A 24,339-nucleotide genomic window follows, 5' to 3' on the forward strand; every position below is an offset into this window, starting at 1 on the left:
TGAGAGCCATAGTACACAGGTCTGGGGGAGGAGGGGGAGATGGAGAGGGAGAACAGAGATGGAGAGAGAGAGAAGGAGAGGGAAGGAGAGAGAAGAGAAGAGAGGCAGACAGAAACAGAAAGAGATGATAGATGAATAGACAGATAGAAAGATGTGTACATATAATGTGATTATACATACATACACATATACATGCATTCAGGGAGAGGAAATAATATATACAAAGACAGAAAAGAAAGAGAGATGGAAGGATATTCAAGGTTCAATGATCAAACCAATCTGTTTGGATCATTTAGTATTGAAGTATTATGGGAAAAAAATGTATGGTTTCCTTAACTACTCTGTATTTGGTACATTAAGCATTTGACAAAAAATGATAGGATTTTATTTTATACAGCATTACTTCTTTATTTCTGTATGCCATTGTTTGAAAGTATATATACATGCAGATATATTTGTTATTTTTCGTTTTCAATAGCTCATGCTATAGCATATGCCAAAGCCTCTATTGCAAGAAGGAAAAGCTTGCCTTCTTTTCTTTTCTCTGCACCATTCTTAAAGCAAACATTTCCTTTTTATATCTGCCATTTTCAGCATAGCACTTTAAAAGTAAGTAATGATTAAGAGTAAATAGTTTGGCTTTTTTCCTGTATGCCTCAGCAATGCTAGCTTTTTCTGGAAAAAAAAAAACAAAACAGCTTCTCTCCAAGCTGTGACACCTTCAAACACATTTTCCAATGAATGATTCCACTGCAGGTTGAAGCAGTCAGTTTTTAAAGAAGTAATGCAGAAGCACTTGGTTCCCACAGGGCTACAAAGCCTGTAGTGTGTTTTTGTATTAAACTAGTGGCACAGTCTACATTCTTTTCACATTTGGTACTGCCATTGAAATGTCTACAGATGGAATGAGTGTAAAGGATGCCCTTTAAAATAGAATAGAAAGTAATAGAAGAAAAATGTGTAAGACTTATCTTTCCCATTTTTCTTCCCTTATGTGGGAGGGTAATGAATCTTAGTACTGTGTCATCAGTGGGAAAGAGTTGTAATTCAAAGACATAACACTTTCCTGATTCTCTGGGTTATAAAAACATTGAAAACAATTAGGTCCATATTCAAACTCACATGGTGACACAAAATTCCTAATGAATGGTTTCTAATTGTTTTGGTCTAAAGATATCACCATCATGACATTTTCTTAGCTGTTCCTATATCCTTCAGAATGTGAGCTTACCAGCAGTCATCAAAACTATGTGGTATTAACTAAGAAAAAGCGTGGTTGATCAATGTAATAGATAGGTTCACTAGACACAATAGTCAATGACTATAGCAATTTAGTGTGTGATAAATCCAAAGACTTGAGTTTCTAGGAAAAGAACTCACCATTTCATGAAAATTCCTGGGAAAATTGGAAGATAGTATTGAAGAAACTAGGCATTGACCAACACCTAACACTCTATACTAAGATAAGGTTGAAATAGGTTCATGATTTAGACACAAAGAGAGATACTTTAAGCAAATTAGAAAAACAAAGGATGTCTACCCCTCAGATCTGTGGAGAAGGAAGGAATTTATGGCCAAAGAAGAATTAGAGTACATTGTGAAATGCAAAATGAATAATTTTGATTATATTAAAGTTAAGGTAAAAAAAAAAAGTTTTTGTACAAACAATACCAATGCAAACAAGATTAGAAGGGAAGTAAAAAACTGCAACAAAAAAAAATACATCTAAGTACTCTGATAAAAGCCTCATTTCTAAAATACATAGAGAATTGACTCAAATTTATGAGAATACAAGCCTTTCTCCAAGTGACTAGATCATCAAAGGATATGAACAGATAATGTTCAGATAAAGAAATTAAAACCGTTACTAGTCATGTGAAAAGTACTTTACATCACTACTGATCAGAGAAATGCACATCCAAAAAACTCTGAAATACCACAAAACTCTCAGATTGGCCAAGGTGACAGAAAAAAAACCCGATAATTATTGGAAGGGATGTGGGAAAACTGGGACACTAATACATTGTTGATGGAGTTGTGAGCTGATCCAAACATTCTAGAGAGCAATTTGGCATTATGCCCATAGAGCTATCAAACTGTACATACCCTTTAATCCAGCAGTGTCTCTACTGGGTCTGTCTATATTCCAAAAAGATCATAAAAAAGGAAAAAGCACCCACAAGTGCAAAAAATATTTGTAGCAGCCCTTTTTTGTTACTGACAAGGAACTAGAAACTGAATGACTAAATATGTTATAATATATGAAACACATAATATTATTGTTCTATAATAAATGATCAGCAGGATTATTTCACAAGCTTGGAGAGACTTGCATGAACTGATGCTAAGTGAAATGAGTTGAACCAAGAGAACACTGTACACAGCAATAACAAGATTAGGCAACAATCAATTCTGATGGACATGGATCTTTTCAACAGTGGGGTGAATCAAGGCATTTCAATAGATTTGTGATGAAGAGAGCCATCTGCATCCAGAATGAAAACTATGGGGACTGAATGGATCACAACATAGTATTTTCACTTTTTTGTTGGTGTTTTGCTTGCTTTTTATTTTCTCATTTTTTTTTCTTTTTGATCTGACTTTTCTTGTACAGCATAATTGTGGAAATATATATAGAAGAATTGCATATATTTAACATATATTGATTACTTGCTGTCTAGGAGAGGATGGAGGGAAGCGAGGGAGAAAAAATTTGGAATGCTAAATTTTGCAAGAGTGAATGTTAAAAATCATCTTTGCATATATTTTGAAAATGAAAGGTTATTATTTTTTTTAAATGAGCTTATAAGAGTACTATATTTGTCCTAAGAAGAACTAGAGAACTAGAGAGCAAATCCCATTTCTACATTCCATTTCAGCTTCTAAGGCCTCAATTTCTTATTTTGTAAAATGAGAATTACAACTCTGAAACAAGTTCTAATTCTCCAGACTGAGAGTTGGACAACCAGTTACTAGTGAATACTAACAGTCTTCATAATATTTTCTCCCTTAATTATAATGAATTTACTTAAGCTATCCAAATGATATCCTTTGACTTTGTAGTAACTCAGGTCTTGTCTTATATGACAGAATGCCCAGCTAAGAAGGACTCTAGTGTAAATGGATGGTTCTGACTCTGTCTATAAAGTTTTTATCTTTTTCCTATTTTTATTCTATAAAGATAGAAACTTTTTCTTCAGAATCCCTAAATGGATTTCTATGAATATCTATTATAATTTCATACTAAAAACTCAAATATATACTTCTTTTTCAGTAGTAAAGGAGTATTAACAAAATAACATACATAAAGACTAAAACAATTCTAATGGAAGCAACAAATATTTCAGGGTTGGTTTTTTTTTTCTGTCTAAAAATTGCCTGTAAAATTTCCCGAACAGTCAACAGACCATATTCTTCATGATGGTTCAAACTCTTGGTCTTTAATCTCTCTATATTGTGACAAGGTTCTTGAGGACAAAAGATTTAGAGAAGGATAAGAGTAGCATGAAGAATTACAGTTAGGTATTAGTCTATTTTATTGTGTATTTTTCTGTACTTAGTCAAGAGAATAAATCTGAGATTAGAGATATAATCCATACAGATTTCTTCCACCAAACTTCACTTATCTTAAAACCTCTTTTCTCGGATGTTTCTAGCCCCCTATTAAAATACAGTTTATGCTAGTCATTTTATGGATCAATGGTCAAGTAAAAGGGGCTCATATAGCAGACTAGTAGAATAGCAAGATACACTTGTATTACCATAAAAGGATTAAGGAAAAAAAATCAGCAATGTCAATCTACCAGTAAAGATACCAGCCTGAAGATCATAACAAAGCTTACCTGGAGAAGTCAGATAGTTATAAATATAAAATCAGTAGATATCATTTTTCTCCATTCACAAAGAAGAAAAGGAACAAAAATCCAAATAAAGTACAAATCTATTTTCTAAAACACTTAATCCTTGGAAAAGCAATGGAATAATGTGGGTACTTTTACTAAGGCAAGTTCCTTTCCCTTGCAAATCAGAAAATCTGGGGAATACATGAAGTGAAGGTGCTGAAATGATCTGATGTATATGATGACAAATGTGTAACACAGCCTGTAACTGCTTTTGATCAAACTGATCCCAGTAACTACAAAGCTTCTCATTTTTCATTAGTCATTCTAATCATTTAACATAATAATGAAATTAATATGGTATTATTAAATATTGTGATATTTTATAATTTTTCTTTTTTTTTCCAATACAATTTGGAAATCTTTTTAAGGAAAAAAATATAAAGTATTCGATATTTGTTCTCCCTATGAAAGAAAAAAAAAATCAAAAACCTTGCCCAGTCCCTTAAAAAAATACTCTGGGACTACAGAAACTAATTAAATGTATGTATAATATAAAGGGAAAAATAAAATTGTGCCTCACTGGAGATATTTTATCTTTAAGTCTTAGTACTGTATTATGGAAATGAATCACCCATGCTGTCAGTCCTCAAGATTTAACAGTGACAATAACAGTGAAGAATAATTCCCCAAACACTTTATTTTTGGCAAATTCTCTGAAGTCACTAGCATGCTAATCCTTTCCTTGAGAACAGTTAGCACAGTCAATGTGCAAAGCAAACACACCAAAATATGAGTTCCAGTTTAGTATGCTAATCAGTACCATGGAAACAGAAATGCCAATGCTGAGTTAAGGGCAATCAGCAGCAACCAGATGAGCCATGAATCAAGGCCTGAAGAAAACTGCTGTCAACAGGATTACTAATATAGATTGCTTTTCACTGTGTGGTTTACATTAATACTAAACCAGGAGATTTAAACTTGGCACTTCAATTGACTATTTCACCACTGGGCTATGCATTATCATTTGCAGTTCCAGGTTGTAGAATTGCAATTATGTAGCTTTTGGAATATGAAAATTAAAGTTTCACATCTTTTCACTACTTGTTATAGGATACATTATTTACTATCTGTGAACATTTAAACATTTTGCATTTTTAACAATTTGTGCTAGATTTGAAATGTACTCACACATTTCAGAAAAAGTCTATCATGATGTAACAAGATAATTTTTAAGTGAAGAAAACTTAATTTCCTTGTACATAGCAAGGTAACTCCAGATGTGGGTGTCTTAGTTGGCCCCAGTAAGGGTTCTTAACATTTGGTACAAAGAAAAATTAAAAGGAAATGCTCAATTTCCTAAGACTACATAGTAGAAAGGACAATGAACCAAAATTGTAAGGCAGGTTTTTGTCTCTTAGATCATAGCTCTAAAATAGAAAGGGATCTCAGAAACGAAGGCCATTCATTTTTACGGATTACAATCTTTTTGCAGATTTTGCATTTTTTATATATTGCAATCTTAAAATCAAAAGTCACAAATTGGAAGGGATTTTAAAAGCCATGTAACCCACTATATTTGTTTTGCAGATAAGGAAACTAAGGAGGTGAAGTCACTTGCCCAAAATCATATGGATAACTGTTGTTTATTCTCAAAGAGGACCATGACATCAGGGAAGTGATGTCACTACATGCAACTGAGGAGGGGCTGTGCAGAGTCACCAGCCTCATTTTCTCCTTTGGAACCATCTGAGTCCAGTGGCAAGAAATAGATCAGAATGACTGGAGATGGTGGAAGCAGTGAGAAACCTTGGCTTTTTTAAGCTAAGGTATTTAGTAAGTCTGTTTGACAGATATTGCCCAGTCAGTGATTAAGAAAGACTAGGTAAGAAATGAGTCAAAGAATGGTTTCTTTTACCTAATCAAAAAAAAAAAATCAATCTAAGAGGGGAACCCTCAGGGTTTCTAGCCAAAACAGAAAAAAAAAATGCTATTTACATTCATTCTGAGCAAATTAGGACCCAAACAATGATCTAATGAGGCTTGGCCTAGGACCTATATTGTTAGTTAGTCAGTGAGAGTAGTATTGAAACTTCAGTTCTTGATTCAACAATCAATGCTCTAAAATGTTTGTGCCAAGCATAAATAACATAACACAAAACAGTATAAGATCACTTAATAAGAAATATAGGGGGGAAATGTGTGAAATATGAAAGGGAAAAAAAAGTTTCTTCTTGACTGGTGATATAATAGCATTCAAGGTAGATCTTCATGGAGGAACTGACATTTGAAATAGACTTTAAAGGATAGATAGTAGTTCAACAAGTAGAAAGGAAGGGAGGATTCCAGGAATAAAGCATAGTTTAAGAAGAGGCAAAGACAGGAAATGGCATAGCAGGCACAAGCTTAATCAGCAAGAAGTCCAATTAGACTGGCAGGCTCTATGGAAGGAAAATGATATTTGAATTGAAATTGATGTAGATTAGGAGAGCAATTACTGGTTCCAAATGATGTGTTCAGGGATTAGCACCAAATGCTGAGATTGCAGGTATCAAATGTTGGTACTTGATCAGGTGAAGAATTCACAATTGTCATTTTCTTTGTCAAAAGGTAGGTTTGTTTAAGAGAAGAGGTTACACACAAAATAAAGAGATATAACAGACACCAGGAATGGTAAATATGAAATAGAGTTGGGAGAGCACATAGCAAGGGAAAGGGCTTTAGTAATTAGTGATGGAAAAGAGAATTCTCCTAGTGGAACTCACAAATAACCAGGAAAAAAAGGCAATACTCCATAATGTTGGAGTATGCCCTTAGCCAGCAGAGGAGTTTAGCACCCTAAAAGTTAATTAGTTATAGTAAGTAGAAAGGCACGATGAGGCATGGAAGGATGAGAACAGAGATACCAGGAGGCAGAGTGCTGTGTGGACCTCAAGAGATGTTCAGCAAAGATGACATAAACCATGGACACATTTATAGGGGAAATTGAACCTCAAGTTTCATAGATTGACATAGCTCAGATTTCTGATCAGACATAGCAAGGTGGAGCTGCCCATGACCTCCAGAGATAGTGGGATTTTTTTTTCCCTATCAGTGCCCTTCCCTGCCTCTCCCAGCAAATAATTCCATCAATACTCCAGCCCCTCTCTGCCAACTAGACCCACTGCTCAGGACCTCATCAAAATAAGGTAAGAAAGGTAGGCTGACACCAGATTATAAAAACCCTTGAATGATAAGTTAAAGCTTTTGAGCTTTCCTTGGTATTCAATAGGGAATTTGGAGTTTGAGAAAAAGGAACATCATGACTAGATGGATGGAGTAAAATTTTTTTGGTGGATGAACTTTTGTTTTCCCCTGGAGAACAGGTTTGAAACAGTTTTGTTTCAGGAATATCTTCTTACAACATTCCATACAACTTCTTCACTTAAATATCGGGCTGGCTCTTAGAGCCAGGCAAGGGGATTAGGAGATATGTTTAAAAAGGTTTCCCTTTTCCTCAAGGCTTGGGAGGAATTCTATATTGCTTCTTTCAAGAAGTAAGACGGCAAACAATTTCTCATATTGGAAACTAATAGCATAAGGTTATATATGTGTGTGTGTAAAAACAAGACCAATAATTCCATTAGTGTATGGTGAAAAATTTTCTTTACAAATGCATATCAGGATCTTCTCTGCCTCTTATACTCTCAGTTTAGATAGTTGCCTAGGACAGGGAGTGGTTAAGAGATTTGTTCAGTCACAGAATCATTATGTCTCAGGAAGAGAATTTCAACCAAGTCTTTTTGACCCTGAGGTGAGCACTTTGTCCACTATACCTTGCTACCTCTTGCTACAATTAAAACTTTTGAAAATTCTATATTCAAACCATTCAAATTTAAAGACCACCCAATAATATTATCTATTTCAAACACTTTCATTATACAATTAAAAAAACCCACAAAACAAAAATGAAGAACTCTTTGATTATGTGAAAGATAGGAAGATAAATGAAGGAGAGTAGGTTTGGTAGATGACTTGTCCTTAGAAATGTAAAGAAGTTCAGAAAATTAATTTGAGATTAATTTTGGGCGTCAAAGTCATTAAACATTTATTAAAGGAGGACTTGGGAAGAAAGTAAAGGAAAAGATGTATGAAAGAAGAGACCTAGAACTTAAAAATAATGACTCAATATGAAAATGTAAAATTTAGATTAAATAAAAAAAGTAATTAAAAGAAAGGGTTGAGGAAGAAAAAAAGAAGAGGTGAAAGACTTGAGAATTAAGAGAAAAAATAGAAGAATTAGATGAGGCATGATATGTAAGATAAATGGGTAATATAAGGTAAGAGGTTATTAAGAGCTTAAAGAAACTAAGAATCAATTTTGAAATGCTAATATGATAATAATGAGGAAATGAGACTATCAACTCTCAAATTTGCCAGGTCTGGATAGGATCTAGAATCCTCCTAAGCACTGGCAAATAAAATTTTAAAAAAATAAAGGTGAAAACAGCCAAGGATCTCATAGTCAATGGAGGAAAGCACAAACAAACAAGATTTATGTAGGGTAAATTGAAAATAATTCTAGAGGCAAGACAGACACTAAAATTAAGGGAAACTGAGAGAGTCTTCTTGCAGAAGATTGGACTATAATCTGAAGGAAGTTAGGAAACAGAAACAATGAGGGTAGAGAATTTTATGCATGGAGGATCAGTGAAAAAGCAGTCAGGAGATATACTATTGTCTGTAGGGAGAAAAAAATAAGAATGCCAGTAGCACTGGATCACCAAGTATGTGAAAGTGATTATGGAATCATAAAACTGGAGAGGTATGAAGGAGCAGAATATGAAGAGCTTTGAAAGCCAAGTAGAGGATTACTCCCTCCTTGTTTTCCTTTCTTTTATATATTTGGTCTTGGAGGTGATTTGGGATCATTGGAGTAGACTGAATGAGGTGGAATGGGAAGGCGACATAGTAAACTTGTGCTTTAGGAAGATCAATTTGACAACTGATTGGAGGAGGGACTGAACAAAAGTCATTTGAGGCATGTGAGAAGGATCTATACCACGGTGCTGGCAGTGTCAAGAGGAGAGAATATGGCATATGTGAGAGATATTACAAAAAAGTAGAACTGATTAGATTTGGTAAGTGATTGTTTATTACCTATTCTTTGTCCACATCTTTTTTGATATTTTGCCACTCTCAACTTTCTTCTGCTCCTAGATACTTTCTGGATTTTTATGATTCAATTTTCTCCTGGTCCTACTCTTCCTTGTATTGCTACTTTTCATTATTACATCTTCATCCATGTCACATTATCTAATTGTGGACATATCCTAATTTTTTGTCTTTGGCTTTCTTCTCTTTTCCTTCCATAACAGGAGTTCTTAATCTTGAATCCATGAACTTAAAAAAAAAAAAAAACTTTATTTCAATATAATCAAGTTTCTAATTTTCTGTATTTTGCTTTACATCTAAATTCATTTTCTCAGAAAGAATGAATAGGTTTTGCCAAACTACCAAAGTGGTCAGTGATTGGTGGGGGGAGGAAAGGAGTTAAAATTCCCTGATCTATGCTCTCTCAATTGATCTCAACAGCTCCCAAGCAATGATCATACAGGTGATTCCCAAATCTAATTGTTAAATCCAAGACTTTCTCTTCAGCCATATGCCTTATCACTACCTAATTGTTGGACATTTTAAGACAAAACATGTCCAAAAATACATTATTGTTGGTCCAAACCCCCAGAGTTTCCCTGTTATTTTCAAGGCCAACATAATTATTCCAGTCATGTAGGTTTGCAATCTCAGTGTTACTTTCAATGACTCCTCTTTCTTATTTATGCCAAATAACCAATCTGTTACAAAATATAATGAGCATAATTATACAACTTTTGAACATGCATACTTCTCTCTACCTTCACAACTACCACCTCTTTTTAGAACCGCATCATCTCTACCCTGGACTACTGAAGATCCAGCATTGTCTTCTAATTGATCTCCCTTCCTCAAGAATCTCTGTCCTCATTTATGTAAATTGTCACTTCCCCTGCATGTGAATATTTTAGGGCTAATATTGTTTTTTCTTCATATTTCAGAATAGATTCTGTATTCATGCATAAATAATGTAGTCTCTTTTAGACTCAGTTTTATCTTTTGTAAAATAGGAAAAACAATACAAGTAGTATTTATGTCACAATGTTGTTATGAGAAGCAACTATGATAATGTATGCGAAATGCTTTACTACTCTTGAAGTCCTATATAATTGTTGGCTATTTTTATATTTTGTTGTTCAGTCATTCCAATTGTATACAACTCTTTATGAACAAATTGGCAAAGATATTGGAACAGTTTGCCATTTCCTTCATTACCTCATTTTACAGATGAGAAAACTGAATCAAAAAGGGTTAAGTGACTTCCCCAGGATCACACAGCTAGCAAATGTTTGAGGCTAGATTTAAAATGATTATAAGTCTTCCTGATTCTAAGTCCAATGCATTATCCAATCTGTCACCTAGCTGCCTCTGGCAATTATTACTAATAGACTATAAAAAGAAGTAAATATATAGCATCTGGGGAAACAATCTATACAATTTATCTCACTAGATAAAGGAAAGTCATGACTGATTCTTTTTCTCATTAATTCACTAATATGCAAAAGCTCAGAAACTCTTTTAATTGTTCCCATACAACAAAATAATAACTCCAAAACAGAACTACTACATCTACTGATGTTTTTACAACAATTACTATTTTAAGCTATTGAAATATGGGTACTTTAGCCAATCCTATTTAAGGACTTGCAGAATGCCAAGTGAATACCCTACTTTAAACAATGGTTTAGCAGATCTAGCATTCTGAATCATTTGGTTCTGCTTTGTCCTCATTACTTTCTGAAGTCATTTAAAAGATTTAAAACTGAAATAAGTATTTACAAATTACTTGAACTCATAAAATGTATCCAAAAAGCATAAACTATTTTTTTCAAAGATAGTACTTGATATTACTTTAATTCAAGATGATTAAATTAATGCTTATAAATTGAGTTGGGTGTTGTTCTTAGATGATAATCTCTTGTGGTTATTTTTTTTTTTTAAGAGAAGCTATTTCTAAGTATAAGATCCAAATACTCATTTTAAAGTTTTATTGATTCTCTTTTTAAAAAATGCCACACAGCCCTTTTTGTAGTGGCTAAAAACTGGAAACTGAATGGATGCCCATCAGTTGGAGAATGGCTGAATAAATTGTGGTATATGAATATTATGGAATATTACTGTTCTGTAAGAAATGACCAACAGGATAGTTTCAGAAAGGCCTGGAGAGACTTACACGAACTGATGCTGAGTGAAATGAGCAGGACCAGGAGATCATTATATACTTCAACAACAATACTATATGATGACCAGCTCTGATGGACCAGGCCATCCTCAGCAACGAGATCAACCAAATCATTTCTAATGGAGCAGTAATGAACTGAACTAGCTATACCCAGAAAAAGAACTCTGGGAGATGACTAAAAACCATTACATTGAATTCCCAATCCCTATATTTATGCACACCTGCATTTTTGATTTCCTTCACAAGCTAATTGTACAATATTTCAGAGTCTGATTCTTTTTGTACAGCAAAATAACGTTTTGGTCATGTATACTTATTGTGTATCTAATTTATATTTTAATATATTTAACATCTACTGGTCATCCTGCCATCTAGGGTAGGGGGTGGGGGGGTAAGAGGTGAAAAATTGGAACAAGAGGTTTGGCAATTGTTAATGCTGTAAAGTTACCCATGCATATATCCTGTAAATAAAAGGCTATTAAATAAAAAAAAAAATAAAAATAAAAAATGCCACAGTTGTTTTCTAAACTACTCCCATAAAATTCTCTCCTGTAATAAAGAAAAAGTTATTCAAAATCAATCCCCACAATTACTTACTTTGACAACATATACAATATACACAAAATTAAATCACAGTGATCCTCCACTGTCTCTGCTAAAAGAAGTGAAGTAATTTTTTTTTTTTTATTTACCAATTGTCCTTTGGAATTAAGGTTGATGAGTATATTTAATCTGAGCTCAGATGCCTTTTTTCTTTTTAAAACACTCATTTATAAAGATAATGTTCCTAAAATATTGTTCCTGCTAGCTTATTATGTTGTATAATTTGGTCCTGCTCATACAATAATCCATGGAATTTCCTGAAGGATAGTATTCATTGTCAACACAATTATCAAGCTATCAACTGAAATATAGAAATACTGAAAATGAACTCTAAATAACTCTAAAACCATTCCCCAAAGTTGGCCTCAGTAATGCAGAATGTCTGGTGAAAAAAAATACAGGTGTTGAGTAGATCAAGAAGGCCTATGGCAGAGCCAGAAAATTGGATTTTGGGATCATATAGCTTCTGCATGTATTAGTTCCTGTCATCTTTCTTTTCACACCTTCAACATAATCATTAACATTACTGAAAACTGGAGTTACTAGAAAGAAGCAGACATATTATCTCTTTAAAATATTTTTGGTAGCATCTTTTACATAACCACTACAAATTTATTCATCCCAACAAATAATTATTTGTGTGCATGAAGTCCATGCAGTAGTAGAATGTAAGCCCCATGAGTGTAAGTACTATTTTAAGATTTGTGCTTTTTGGTTTGGTTTGGTTTTTTTCTTCTTATTGTCTGGTATAGTGATCACTTAATAAATTGATCTGGACTGCACTGAATACTATTGGAAATACTAGAGAAATTAGAAATCATAACATCCCTGGTCTCAAAAGGATTACAAGTGGGAAAATAAAATCTACAAATAAACAAGAAAAATAAAAATAAAATCATGACTCTATAGTCCAAATGTGTATAAATGAGTGTTTGATGCTTAGATTAATAATGACAAGGCACTGGATATATCTTTAATGTCAATGATTCTCTGAGTTTTAGAATGTAACAGATTTTGACTCCATTTTCTAAAAAGACAGAATTTATTAAACTGTGTTTTTGTCTAGCCAGTTTTTCCCTTTCTGGGAAGAATAGCTGGCACTGAAGTTTGTGTGACACTGAACTGGCTCTCCAAACAGAACAAGATGATCTTTCAAGAAAACAGCAAGAGATGTTATTCACTGGAAATACTATTCACCTGGCCTTTGGCATTCAGACCCATTTCAATTCATAGCTTATTGGCAATTGTTTGTTTCCAGCTGGAAATTAATTAAGGTTTTCATGGTGCAAGAAAAGTTATTTGCTTTGAATCTTAGACCCAACTGCTGGAACTTTGAAATCATTTTTAAAAAGTCTCCAATTTGAGGTTCAATGAACATTTTAAGTGCCCCCTGTTGTTCTCATCCTCTATAAGCTGGACAATGTACTAAAATGTTTTGTTATGGTGCATATGTAGGATTTTAGCCACCTGGAAAGGCCAACTTTTGCCAAATGAAAAAAAAAATATTCCTGTGTCAGAACACAAAATGCTCACTTAAACAATAATATACCTAGACATTTCCTTAGAGGTTTCCCCTCATTTCATGTCTTCCCATGACTTCCAAACTTTGTAAAAGAAGCAGTAAAACATACAGTAAGAATGAAAATAAAAATCCCATTTTATTGGGGTGCTTAAAAAGCAGGAGAATCTGATTAGTGAATTTCCTTATTAATTGAGATTATGTATGCATCACCTATGGAAACATTAATATCTTAAGTTTGGCATCACATTGAGATTTAAGAATTTTTTTTTTAATTTCTCCACCACTGATTATAACACTTGAAATTCTAGTCTTTATTTGACTTAATGTAACTGGTCCTTAGTTGATGTTGAGAGTACTATAGCAGCCTATCTTTTATTCAGACCTAAAATTGGTCTCTCAGATCAGTTGTTCCTTTTTACATTGCCAGAGTTTAGTTGCTTCCAAGAAAGATGTCTCTAGTTGAGGGGAATAGGGAGGAAGACATTAGAAAGAAATGTCTACATTTTTTTTTCTTTTGCTGAGGCAATTGGGGTCAAGTGACTTGCTCAGGGTCACGCAGCTAGGAAGTGTTCAGTGTCTGAGATCAGATTGGAACTCAGGTCCTTCTGACTTCAAGGCTGGTGCTCTATTCACTGCACCACCTAGCTGCCCAGTGTCTACAAATTTTAAAAAAAACATTCTCCCCTTCTCTCTTATTTCCTCTAATAAAATTGTTTAATTTCTTCCAAGTACCCATTCTTGTAATTAATACCTATCAGGCACAGAATGCAGCAATAAAAAGTTTGTTAATGTAGCTGATATATAGTCCAGAAGCATGCTATTTCAATTTTGTTTGTATTTTAAATGTGCTATATTGACTGCTTCCTCCAAGCACCCAAGAAAGACCCCAATTTCTAATTCTCAAACTAATGTATTATAATAATATTAGGTTTCCCCCCCCTATTTTTCTTTTAGAATCTAAGGTTCTGTGGTATTTTTTAGATTATCTAGATTCATTTTAGCTTCTTGATTAAAACAGTATAACTTATAGTGATAAAATCTGGAGTTGATGACCTCTGAGGTTCATTAAAATGATGACTTCATTATATATGTAGTAGTTTCTTTAATTCCTCCAAACTTTAAAGTATCTGATTTCATAAACATGGAAATCCCTTTCCACGATGCTAATCACATTGTCTATAGTACAGTAATATCAAGTGATAGAAAGAACACTAGATCCAGAGTCAGAGGACTTGTCAAGGTCATAGTATCAAAGAATCTCAGAGTTCAAAGGAACCTCAGGGGGTACCTAGGCCAAACAACGGCTTAAGAAGAGTCCCTATTGTGATCTTAACAAGTGGTGCTCTTGGATCAATCTGTAATGCAACAGAAAATGTACCATGCATTAAAAAACCTAGATTCAATCTTATATCTTAACTTCTACTTGTGTGACCTTGGATAAATCATATAACCCTTTGGACTTGTTTTCTTTTTCAAAATTATGAGGTAGGACTAGGTGATCTCTAAATTTTTTTTTTCCAGCTATAGTAATCAAGAACTCTACATAGTATGGCAAATTGTTTCACTACTTCCAATTATCAAAAATAGCCATAAGCTAATAGTCAACAAAAATGGTGATGCCTCCAAAAATTAACTGAGAATTTAAATATAAATAATAATGCTTTGCTGATTCTATATTCAAAGATTTTGAAGCTTGGTAAGACCTTCCAGAATTTCTTGTGTTCTGGTACAGTCTTTGATAGTCTGTGGTCAACTCTACATCACAATAACAGATTTTGGTAGGGGATATGGTGACATATGAAGAAATAAAACAACTAAACAAACCACAGCTAAAATTCCATGACCAGCAACTAAAGAAAATAATTCATCTGCTTTCTTTATTCTTCACTTGGTGTTAAAATGTTCTTCAACCACAGCAGGAAGAATCCAGATGACTAAACTCATGTCTTGGCAGAGGGACAATCAATACATTGTTATTATATGTTCATCTGGGAGCCAGCGTTTTAAATGGCAGGTTCTATTACTGCCAAAGTATAAATATTAACCTCCGTGATTAGCTAAATATAAACTTAATAAGCCACTTGTGACCCCCAGTTTCCTTTTTAAATAGGTCACCTAGACATTTGCCTCCATTATGTAGCTTCAAGGGCCTTCCAAGGTCTACAATGCAATTGCTTCATATTGTTTTATGCTCATATTTTATGACCAGAAGAGAACTAGCTCACACTTCAAGAAGCCTAGATGCCTCTTGAAAGATTCAGTTTCATTTTAGAAATCCCATTAGCATTATAGCTAACTATAATTATAGAAGATTCTCCCCTCTTTTCCTCATACCCATTTCACTAGATATTATAATGAAATTAAATTATTTGGGAAATAAATTGTAACTATGTTTTTTAAATATCATCCAATTTCTAGATTTATTCTGAAGAACATATCCATTAAAAGAAGGCAAATGGGTTTGTTACTATATTAAGGCAGCTCAAGTTTAGTCCTAATTTCTGTGGCACTAATGCAGTGAAAATGAATAAATAATGGTGTCCTTTGTATAGAAAGGTAGTGCTTCTGACTTACCATCAGTTTGGCATGCACAGGGAGTTGTTTTTTCCAGCAATGGGGATTTTTCTGCAGAGTTCAAACATTTTCACCAAAACTCTATAAGATTAATAGTCCATTAGGAGGCAGAATTAGAAGGCAGTATATAACCACATATAGAACCTAGGTAACTGGATGAAAAAAAGAAAAGAATCAATGATTCTGCTCTGTTTTTAGAAGAATCATTATCTAACTGCTGAGACTCTTAAGCCATAGGCAAATAAAAGTGACTAGCTTGTGATTTGCAGCTAACTTTGACACTATTTCATGTATGTTTTTTGTTTTTGTTTTTTTGTTTGTTTTTGTTTTTGGTGTTTAAGAGTCAATATTCTTCTGAAGTTTCCAACCTTGAAGACCTTTCTGATGTTGGAAGAATTTTTTTAAATAATGCTGTACTAATTTAACACAGAAGCAAGTGATACCTGCTTGGAATCTCACAAATGTATTGTATTTTTCCATATTAATAAAGTTTTTCCAGCCATACTAGATTCTCTAGATATTTTCTGACAGGATGTAGAAAAATGATTCTATAAATTATTGAGCTTTTGACATTGTCCTATATCTTTAAAACTCTCCTTGCCTCCACATTAATACTTAGTATTAGGAACTACATTGGGGCTTCACATATTGAATGTTTATTGACTTAACTGAATGAAGAAATTAAAGGATACATGAATCACTATATTTTTAATTCTTTATTTTTGTTAGGGAAAAAATACTCAAACTTACTGGTTTGCCATCGCCTTCTTCCAGATTAAAGAGGATTAAAATTTAGTAGGGCACATGTATTCCACAGTGTGTATTATAAGAGAGAGAATATATAGCTAGACATAGAAAGTTTTTAGTTGCATTATGTTCATATGAATATATACAAGATTTCATTTTTATAGACACGTATCTACTGTGAAAATCATGAATTTTTACATAGTAGAGAGATTTTATATCCATAAAACCAACTCCAAATCTTTAATACCATTCTAACACAATGGAAGAAAACACTAGATAATTAATTCTTCACTGAATCATCACAGATTCAAGCCCATGCTATTTGTCAGCTTTTATTTTTTGTTTTGTTTTGTTTTTTAATTCTTGGGGGCTAGGGGAGAATGCCAGTGAAATTTGTGATTGCATTGGAGTACATATCTCCTGCTGTAGAACCTCCTTCCATGAATACAGACTAAAAAGTCATTTTCTAATTTATAATCTTAGAGAGTTGCCTGGAATGCTGAGGCATTTACATTGTTACAAAGATTTATATCAGAAACAAAGCTTGACTTCAAGTTTTACTGACTTTGCGACTCTACCATGGAGTAGACAGGGACTGAGTGCCACAGTGTCTCTGCTTTTTTAATCTAAAAGTGCAATTTCATTGCTACAGGCAAATACCAATGAGAAAAGTTCTCTATTAATTCAGTTCAGGAATTGTTCTATAGCTCATAGTCTAATTGCTGTTAAGTAAATGAAGGATGAAATGAATGAAGGAAAGAAGAGAGGATTTATTTATTTAATACCTTCTCTGTGCAGGCATTATGCTAAGCTATCTATCGATTTATCGAATATACATACATATATATGTATATTATCCATCCACCCATCCACACATATGGAGATGTTATTATGTTATTATTTCCCTCATTTTGTAATTTTGTAATAATCTAGTGGATTAGGGAATTAAGAAGTTAAGCAACAAACCAAGAGTAACACATCTAGCATGTGTTAGGTACATCTTAGATGGAGATTCCATTTGGAATATCATTTGTGACATCTCATCAATAGGGAATATAAAATGTAATGATGATCAATGTGATACAATGGAAAGAAGGTTGTATATAGAATTAGAGGATGTTGTTTTGAACTCCAGTTTGGTCATAATTTACTTGTGAAAATTAACAAGAAATAACTTCTATGACCTTCAAGGTTTTTTTTTTTTAATCTCTAATACAAGAGAATTGAATTTAAGGTTTCTTAAATTTTTTTCTATTTTCAACACCTTTTTGCCTAAGAAAATTTTTATTAGATTCTAGCTATATAGTATAAATAAAATAAAGTATATAATAAAATAAGTACATGAATCATTTATTGATACTAAATCATAATTTTGCTACCCCCACATTCATTTACATGACCCTATATGAGGTTGTGATACATAATTAAGAAGCTTTGAACCAGATAATTACTAAGATCTTTTCTACCCCTAAATATATGGTCATATGGATCTTTTCCATGGGGTAGTCATGGCCCCATTACAATGCCATCTAATACTCCTATGTAATTTTATTAGTATGTCTGGACTTCCTCTCAAATCCTAGAAGGTATAATGTGTTGGCATTATTTGGAGCTTAATGGAAGCTATTGAGAAGATGAGATGACACTTCATTTGTTTATAGGCTTGAAATGAGACATTTACCATAAATAGTTTACTCAGTATTAAAAGAGAAATAAAGTTATGGAAAAGTGAGCTGACAATATCACACAGGAATCATCCGTAGACAATAATGGCACTTAGCCAAGTAATCTACCACAAACATTCCTGAAAATGTCTTCCTTTTATTTCTAAAAGCTGTCACTACTCACCACCTTTTAAAATCTTTAAAGCCAATTTTGCATTAATAATGCTACATAATCAGAATCTTGGAAAAGCTTTCACAGCCATTTTACCAATCAATAACTTCTACTCTCAGCTATCCCACAGTGGTTCTCATTATTATTACCAAGTACTAAATTACCTTTCTTCATTTTCTTTAGTTTCTTTTTCAGAATTTTATCAATATACAATTAAAGAGACTATGTTACTTAATGGGTTTCTCCTACCAATTGCTTATTTAATCTAGTTATGTATTTGTTTCATCTCTGGTTACCTAATAATAATATTATCAATCTCTTTAATTTCATTTCTCAGTACTAACATCTTACCTGAAAAGATGAGAACAAGGCTATTATTTTATTATAAAGACTTAAGAAAAATAATTTTGCCAATGATTCCCTATGTACAAGTCCTAGATAGCTGCCATTAGATGTACTCACATTCCTTTAAAAAAAGGAATGTACAACTGACATTCTAAAGACTACATTTGGCTACAGATTTCATATAACATATGCATTGAAAGAAGAAAGGTTTTTAATTGAATTATTTACATTGGTAATATTTAATGATAACTTTTATTTTATATTACAGCTATCTTCTAACTTGAAACTTCCCTTGTAACTAAGAAAAATATTTAAACAAAATGAACAACAAAAGTGACAGCATCTCACAGTGCATTCAGTATCACTACACTCTTTACTAAGATAAAGGAAATGTGTTTCAATATTTCTTCTCTCAGAACAAGACTGGTCACTGTCATTAATGAGATTTCCACTGAACAATTTCCACTGTTCATACAAATGGAGTACATAATACAAATAAGTACATAAGCATATGACTCCTACATTTTCCTCCCCGCCCTCCTCCCCCCCCCCAAAAAAAAAAGACTTCTAAATGAGGAGAGGATATCTGAAAAGTTATTCTATTGTTTGAAACAAAATAAGATCCAGAACCTTTTTAAGATTCTCTCCCAACTACATGGGGATTCTAATTTCCTCCACAGTTTTTCAACTTGTCTTTCCTTTTTTAGTTTAGGTAAAAGGAAATAATGACATAAATTTTTTTTCTTTTATTTAAGGAGTGGAAACAGAGAGTTAAGATTTCTGATTTCATCTGGATAGGGAACTTTAGGTATGTAAAGTCCCATCACCTCTGCAAATCAGCACATAGATGGCAAAGTAGATCAAGCACCAGGCCTGGTATCAAGAAGACTTGAGTCTTATTATCTGAGGATATAATAATAGTACCAGCTGCCTTGCAAGGTTGTAGTAAGTATCAAAGAGATAATATTTGTAAAGTAATTAATACAGTGATTGATAAATAATGAGTTATTTAAATGCTAGCTATTATTATTATTAATTATTATTATCCTTGTTATTGCCTTCTGGTCTTAGAAACTGCCCGAGGCCAATGACAACTTTAATGAATTGACTATAGTCACATTGACAATATATCAGAGCCAAGTTGGAACTCAAATCATTCTGATTCCAAAGTCAGCCAGAGATTCATTATACCAAACTTCTCCTCAACTGAAATAAGATTCACTAAAGGTTTTAAAATTCTAAGGAGATATATAAATGCTAACACTAAGAAGGCATCATGACTGTTTTCTCTATTTTTTTATTATCTCCCTGCTGTTCCAAAGCCAATCTCTAAGTTCAAATTCATGGGAGTACAGCGTACTAGTACAAAATTATTAGTAAATAGGATCAGGAAACACTTTCAGGGTCCCATTATTACCACAGGTAGGTACTTGTGTTTAAAAAAAATCTAAATATTGAAAAGAAAAAATGCCAGCTATCCAAAATCTATTCATATAATAGAAAAAGAAAAAATAGAAACAAACAAAAAACTAAGGAGAAAATGAGATTTATGACAATAATATTTTAAATTAATATTTCACTTGGTAAAAAGGACTAAAATATGATAAATGTGTATACAACATACGTAAACATTGAATGAGCATCAAGAAAAAATGGCTTTGTATAATGACTTAAAAGTTAAACCTAAAAATAAATATAAATTATATAAATTACCCTGTTCATCATTAGTCAAATATCAAGGGGAAAAAAACACAATTCTTTTCAATCTTAGGATATCTGTATTGGGTATAAAAATAAAAAGTTAATTAGAAAAGACATCTATCTATAGATTATAATATATTTTGAAGCCAAGTTCTCCCCTGCACAAACTACTCCTCAAATCTTCCTCAACATGCTAACTTGAGAAGTAATTTCTTCAGGCAAAAGGAATATCAAACTATGCATACCCTTTGATCCAAGTAGTGTCTTTACTGGGCCTGTATCCCAAATAGATCATAAAAAAGGGAAAAGGATACACGTGCAAAATTGTCAATAGCATGTTTGTAGTAGCAAGGAACGAGTAGATGCCTATTACTTAGAAAATAGCTGAATAAGTTATGGTATATGAATGAATGGAATATTATTGTTCTATAGGAAATAATGATCAGGCTGAGTTCAGAAGTCTGGAAAGACTTATGCTAAGTGAACTGAATGAACCAATGCTAAGTGAAGTAAATAGAACCAAGAGAACAGTTTATACTACAACAACAAAATTATGTGATGATCAATGTAATGGACTTGGCTGTTTTCAACAATGAGATGATTCAAATCAATTCCAATGGACTTGTGATAGAAAGTGGCATCTACATTCAGAGAGGGCTATAGAGACTAAATAGTACTTTTCACTTTTATTGTTATTGTTTTTGTTTCCTTATTTTTTTTCTTTCTCCTTTTTTCCCTTTTGATATGATTTTTCTTGTACATTATTATAAATGTGGAAATACTTTTAGAAGAATTTAACATGTTTAACTTATACAGACTAGATTACTTGCTACCTAGGAGAAGATGGAAGGGGAAGGTAGAAAGAAAAATGTTTAACACAAGGATTTGCAAAGGTGAATGTTGAAAATCTCTTTTCATGTATTTTGTATACCATTATTATTTTTAAAAAATCATTATATCATTATAATAAATTATTATTGTCATTTATATCATTTTTTTAAAAGAAAAAAGAAAAATATTTCTTTGGGCAAAAAAAGGAAAGAGATAATGTAGTGTAATGTAGAGAGTTGAAACAATGAATAGGTGTACTTGAATCAGACAACCAAACACTTAAAGCTAATTACCTATTCACTATGAGACAATGACTATTAGCATATGTTTGGATAAATGGTTCTTCTCACCATTGGAGTTTGCTGAATGTTTGGTGTAAAGATAATTGTAAGCAAGGTTTAAAGGGTGGGGTAAGACAGGCCAGAGGCACTTTGTGGCAGGAAAAGGAGGAGAGAAGTTGGTGACTTTGGATTGTAGAATCCAAGATACATCTTGGCGACCCTTGTGGCAGTTTGTCTGTCTCCTTCACTTCTCCCCCTAAAGACCAAGAACTTTGATTTATCCTGATCTGGCTGACCCTGAGGCCCTTCAGGGAGCTAGCTTATATTTCACATTATAGTAAAAAGAATGCTTGATTTTGAGTCATGAAACTGGAATCTGAATCCTATCTCATACATACATACATACATACATATGTATATTCATATAAAATTTCTGCCCATATATAAATAGATTATTTGTTACAAAATATTGAATATAAACATTGTTTCATTTTAATAACAATCATCTGGAGAAAATAATTGTATATCAAAATGATGCAAAATAGTAGAATTGCATTAAAGAACTTACATCAGTTAATGTATTTTTCAGCAATCCATTATCATTTCTGACGAGAAAAAACAAAATATTTTAAGGTTATATATAGATAACATGGCCATAGCATAGAAAATACATGCACTGTTGTAAAAGTCTTCCTATCTATAAGATGACAGAGTTTTGGACAAAATACTCACAAGCAATACAGGTTCTTTATAAAAGTCAAAATAAACAACTCTTATGATTATAGAATGGCAGCTTGCAGTATGAAAAGGATAAGTAAAATGATTAAAGTAACAATATCCAAGTTAGCAACTGAAACTGAACTGTAGTAGAAAAAACTAACATTAGTGATAAATGGAAGTCTAGGTTAAGAGTAAAGTACTGAAGAAAAATAAGTGAAACAGTGCATAAGAGTCTAGGCCTGGAGTTGGGAAGATGAGTTCAAATCTGGCCTGAGAACTTACTAGCTGTGTGACTCAGGGTAAGTCACTTAGCCCTCTTTCCCTCAGTTTCCTCATCTATAAAATGAAATGGAGAAGAAAATAGCAAACTGGTCCTTTTTTTTTTTTTTTTTTTTTTTTTTTGGTCGTCTTGCCAAGATAACTTCAAAATGGATTGTGAAGAACTGGACATGACTAAAATGAATGAACAAAAAGAGCAGTGAGCAGAAATCAGTAAACTCTAAATTATTTCTTTCGTGTTAAAATTCGACATTTATATCCATATTCAAACCTCAGTGGTAAAGATGTGACATAAAAATATGTAAGGAAAACTTTTCCCAATAATTACTCAGGTTTTATCTTTATGTAAAATTCAATAGATGTATAATTTTTAATCATACCCATAATGTTTGTTTTTCTTCCTTTAAAATGAATGCTTTAGGACATGGCTTTACATTTCTTGAAATAGAAGAGAGTATTGTACATCAAAATGAATTGAGGCTTAGGTCCCCTGCAAAGTGAAGAATAGTGGCTGGGACATAAGAGTGTCCTATTGATACAAAATGGTTATTTTTATTTGGTTTTAGTTAAAGGTAGGTTTCCTCTTGGGTTTTTGGATTTTCTTCTTCTTCAGGTACCTTGGACTCTCCAGCAGACATTGCTTCCCTCATCCACAGAGTAAATCCCAGATTAATATAATTCTCCCATAAAGAATATGGCAGATTTTGTTCAAATCTAAAATAAGAAATATCCTTAATTAAATATCCTTAATCCTTAATTAAATTAAGGATAGCTGATCCTTAATTAAATTAAGGATATACCTCTAGCTGATCTAGAGGCTAGAGATACAGAGGCAAAAATAAAACTATCTACTCTAATGAAAAAGAATATGTAAATGTATAAATAAAAACAAATATAAAAATAATTCAGGAATAATTGCTAGGGAATTATTAGGGGAAAGATAAGGAAAATATTCATGTAGAAAGTGGCATCTGGACTCAGTTTTGTGAGAAAGTTAGAGAATCAGACAGTGGTAAAGAGATACTGCATTCCAGGCATAGGGTGTTGGGATAGAGGTAGGATGACAGACAGATAGTACCATCACTAAAAGAAGGGACAGGATGTCATGCAGAAAGAATATTGAACATTTTGTTCATTCCATGCCTTTCTTTACTTTTCCATGAACAGAAGGCATACTGAGGTGGATGCTCCCTAGATGATTTTTAGAATGTCCAACTGGAAAAATCTTAGAGGAAGAATATTCATAAATGTTCCATCATTCCAAATGGAAAGATGATGGTAGGAATTAAGATACATTGTTGGCTCTCCTCTACTCTGCTCAAGATAACCTCAGCAATATTGAAAGACTGGTTTTTATATCAGAGCCAGTGCAGGACTATAATACTACCATAGAGATAGATCCCTCTGTGATCTTGCCTCTCCTAACCTCTCAACAAGCATAGGTAACAGTATTCCTTTGTCTTTTAATAGTTGGAAAGGATTATTTCTTACCAAAAGCTCCTAATATAATCTTATGTTTCTATTTTATAAGTATATGTCAACACTGTTCTCACTTTTTTCTTGAATTCTCTTATATTTCCATTAATACCTCAGAATAGAGATCCCAAAAATATTTTATATGAAAAGATATTACTTTTCCTAAAATTCTTGTGAATATTACAGGTTATAAAAATTATCTGGAAAATAAAAAAGGAGTATCATGGTTCACTACTATCACACATTGATTGGAATTCCAAAAAATTAAGG

The 24,339-nt window shown here is 32.8% G+C and overlaps 1 protein-coding gene and 1 long non-coding RNA gene across 3 annotated transcripts in view; both read right to left on the reverse strand.

Moving 5' to 3' along the window:
• Positions 1-24,339, reverse strand: part of PLCB1 (phospholipase C beta 1) — an 831,921-nt gene that overhangs the window by 661,729 nt on the left and 145,853 nt on the right. The gene's annotated exons all lie outside the window — the stretch shown is intronic.
• LOC116421471 lies at positions 14,236-22,582 on the reverse strand. The gene is made up of 2 exons (XR_004231837.1): positions 22,163-22,582; positions 14,236-16,005 (listed from the first exon to the last, which is right to left on the reverse strand). It is a non-coding gene; the product is annotated as an uncharacterized LOC116421471 (long non-coding RNA).

The sequence above is a fragment of the Sarcophilus harrisii genome, chromosome 2 (genome assembly GCF_902635505.1).
Source record: "Sarcophilus harrisii chromosome 2, mSarHar1.11, whole genome shotgun sequence".
Classification (NCBI taxonomy): Eukaryota; Metazoa; Chordata; class Mammalia; order Dasyuromorphia; family Dasyuridae; genus Sarcophilus; species Sarcophilus harrisii.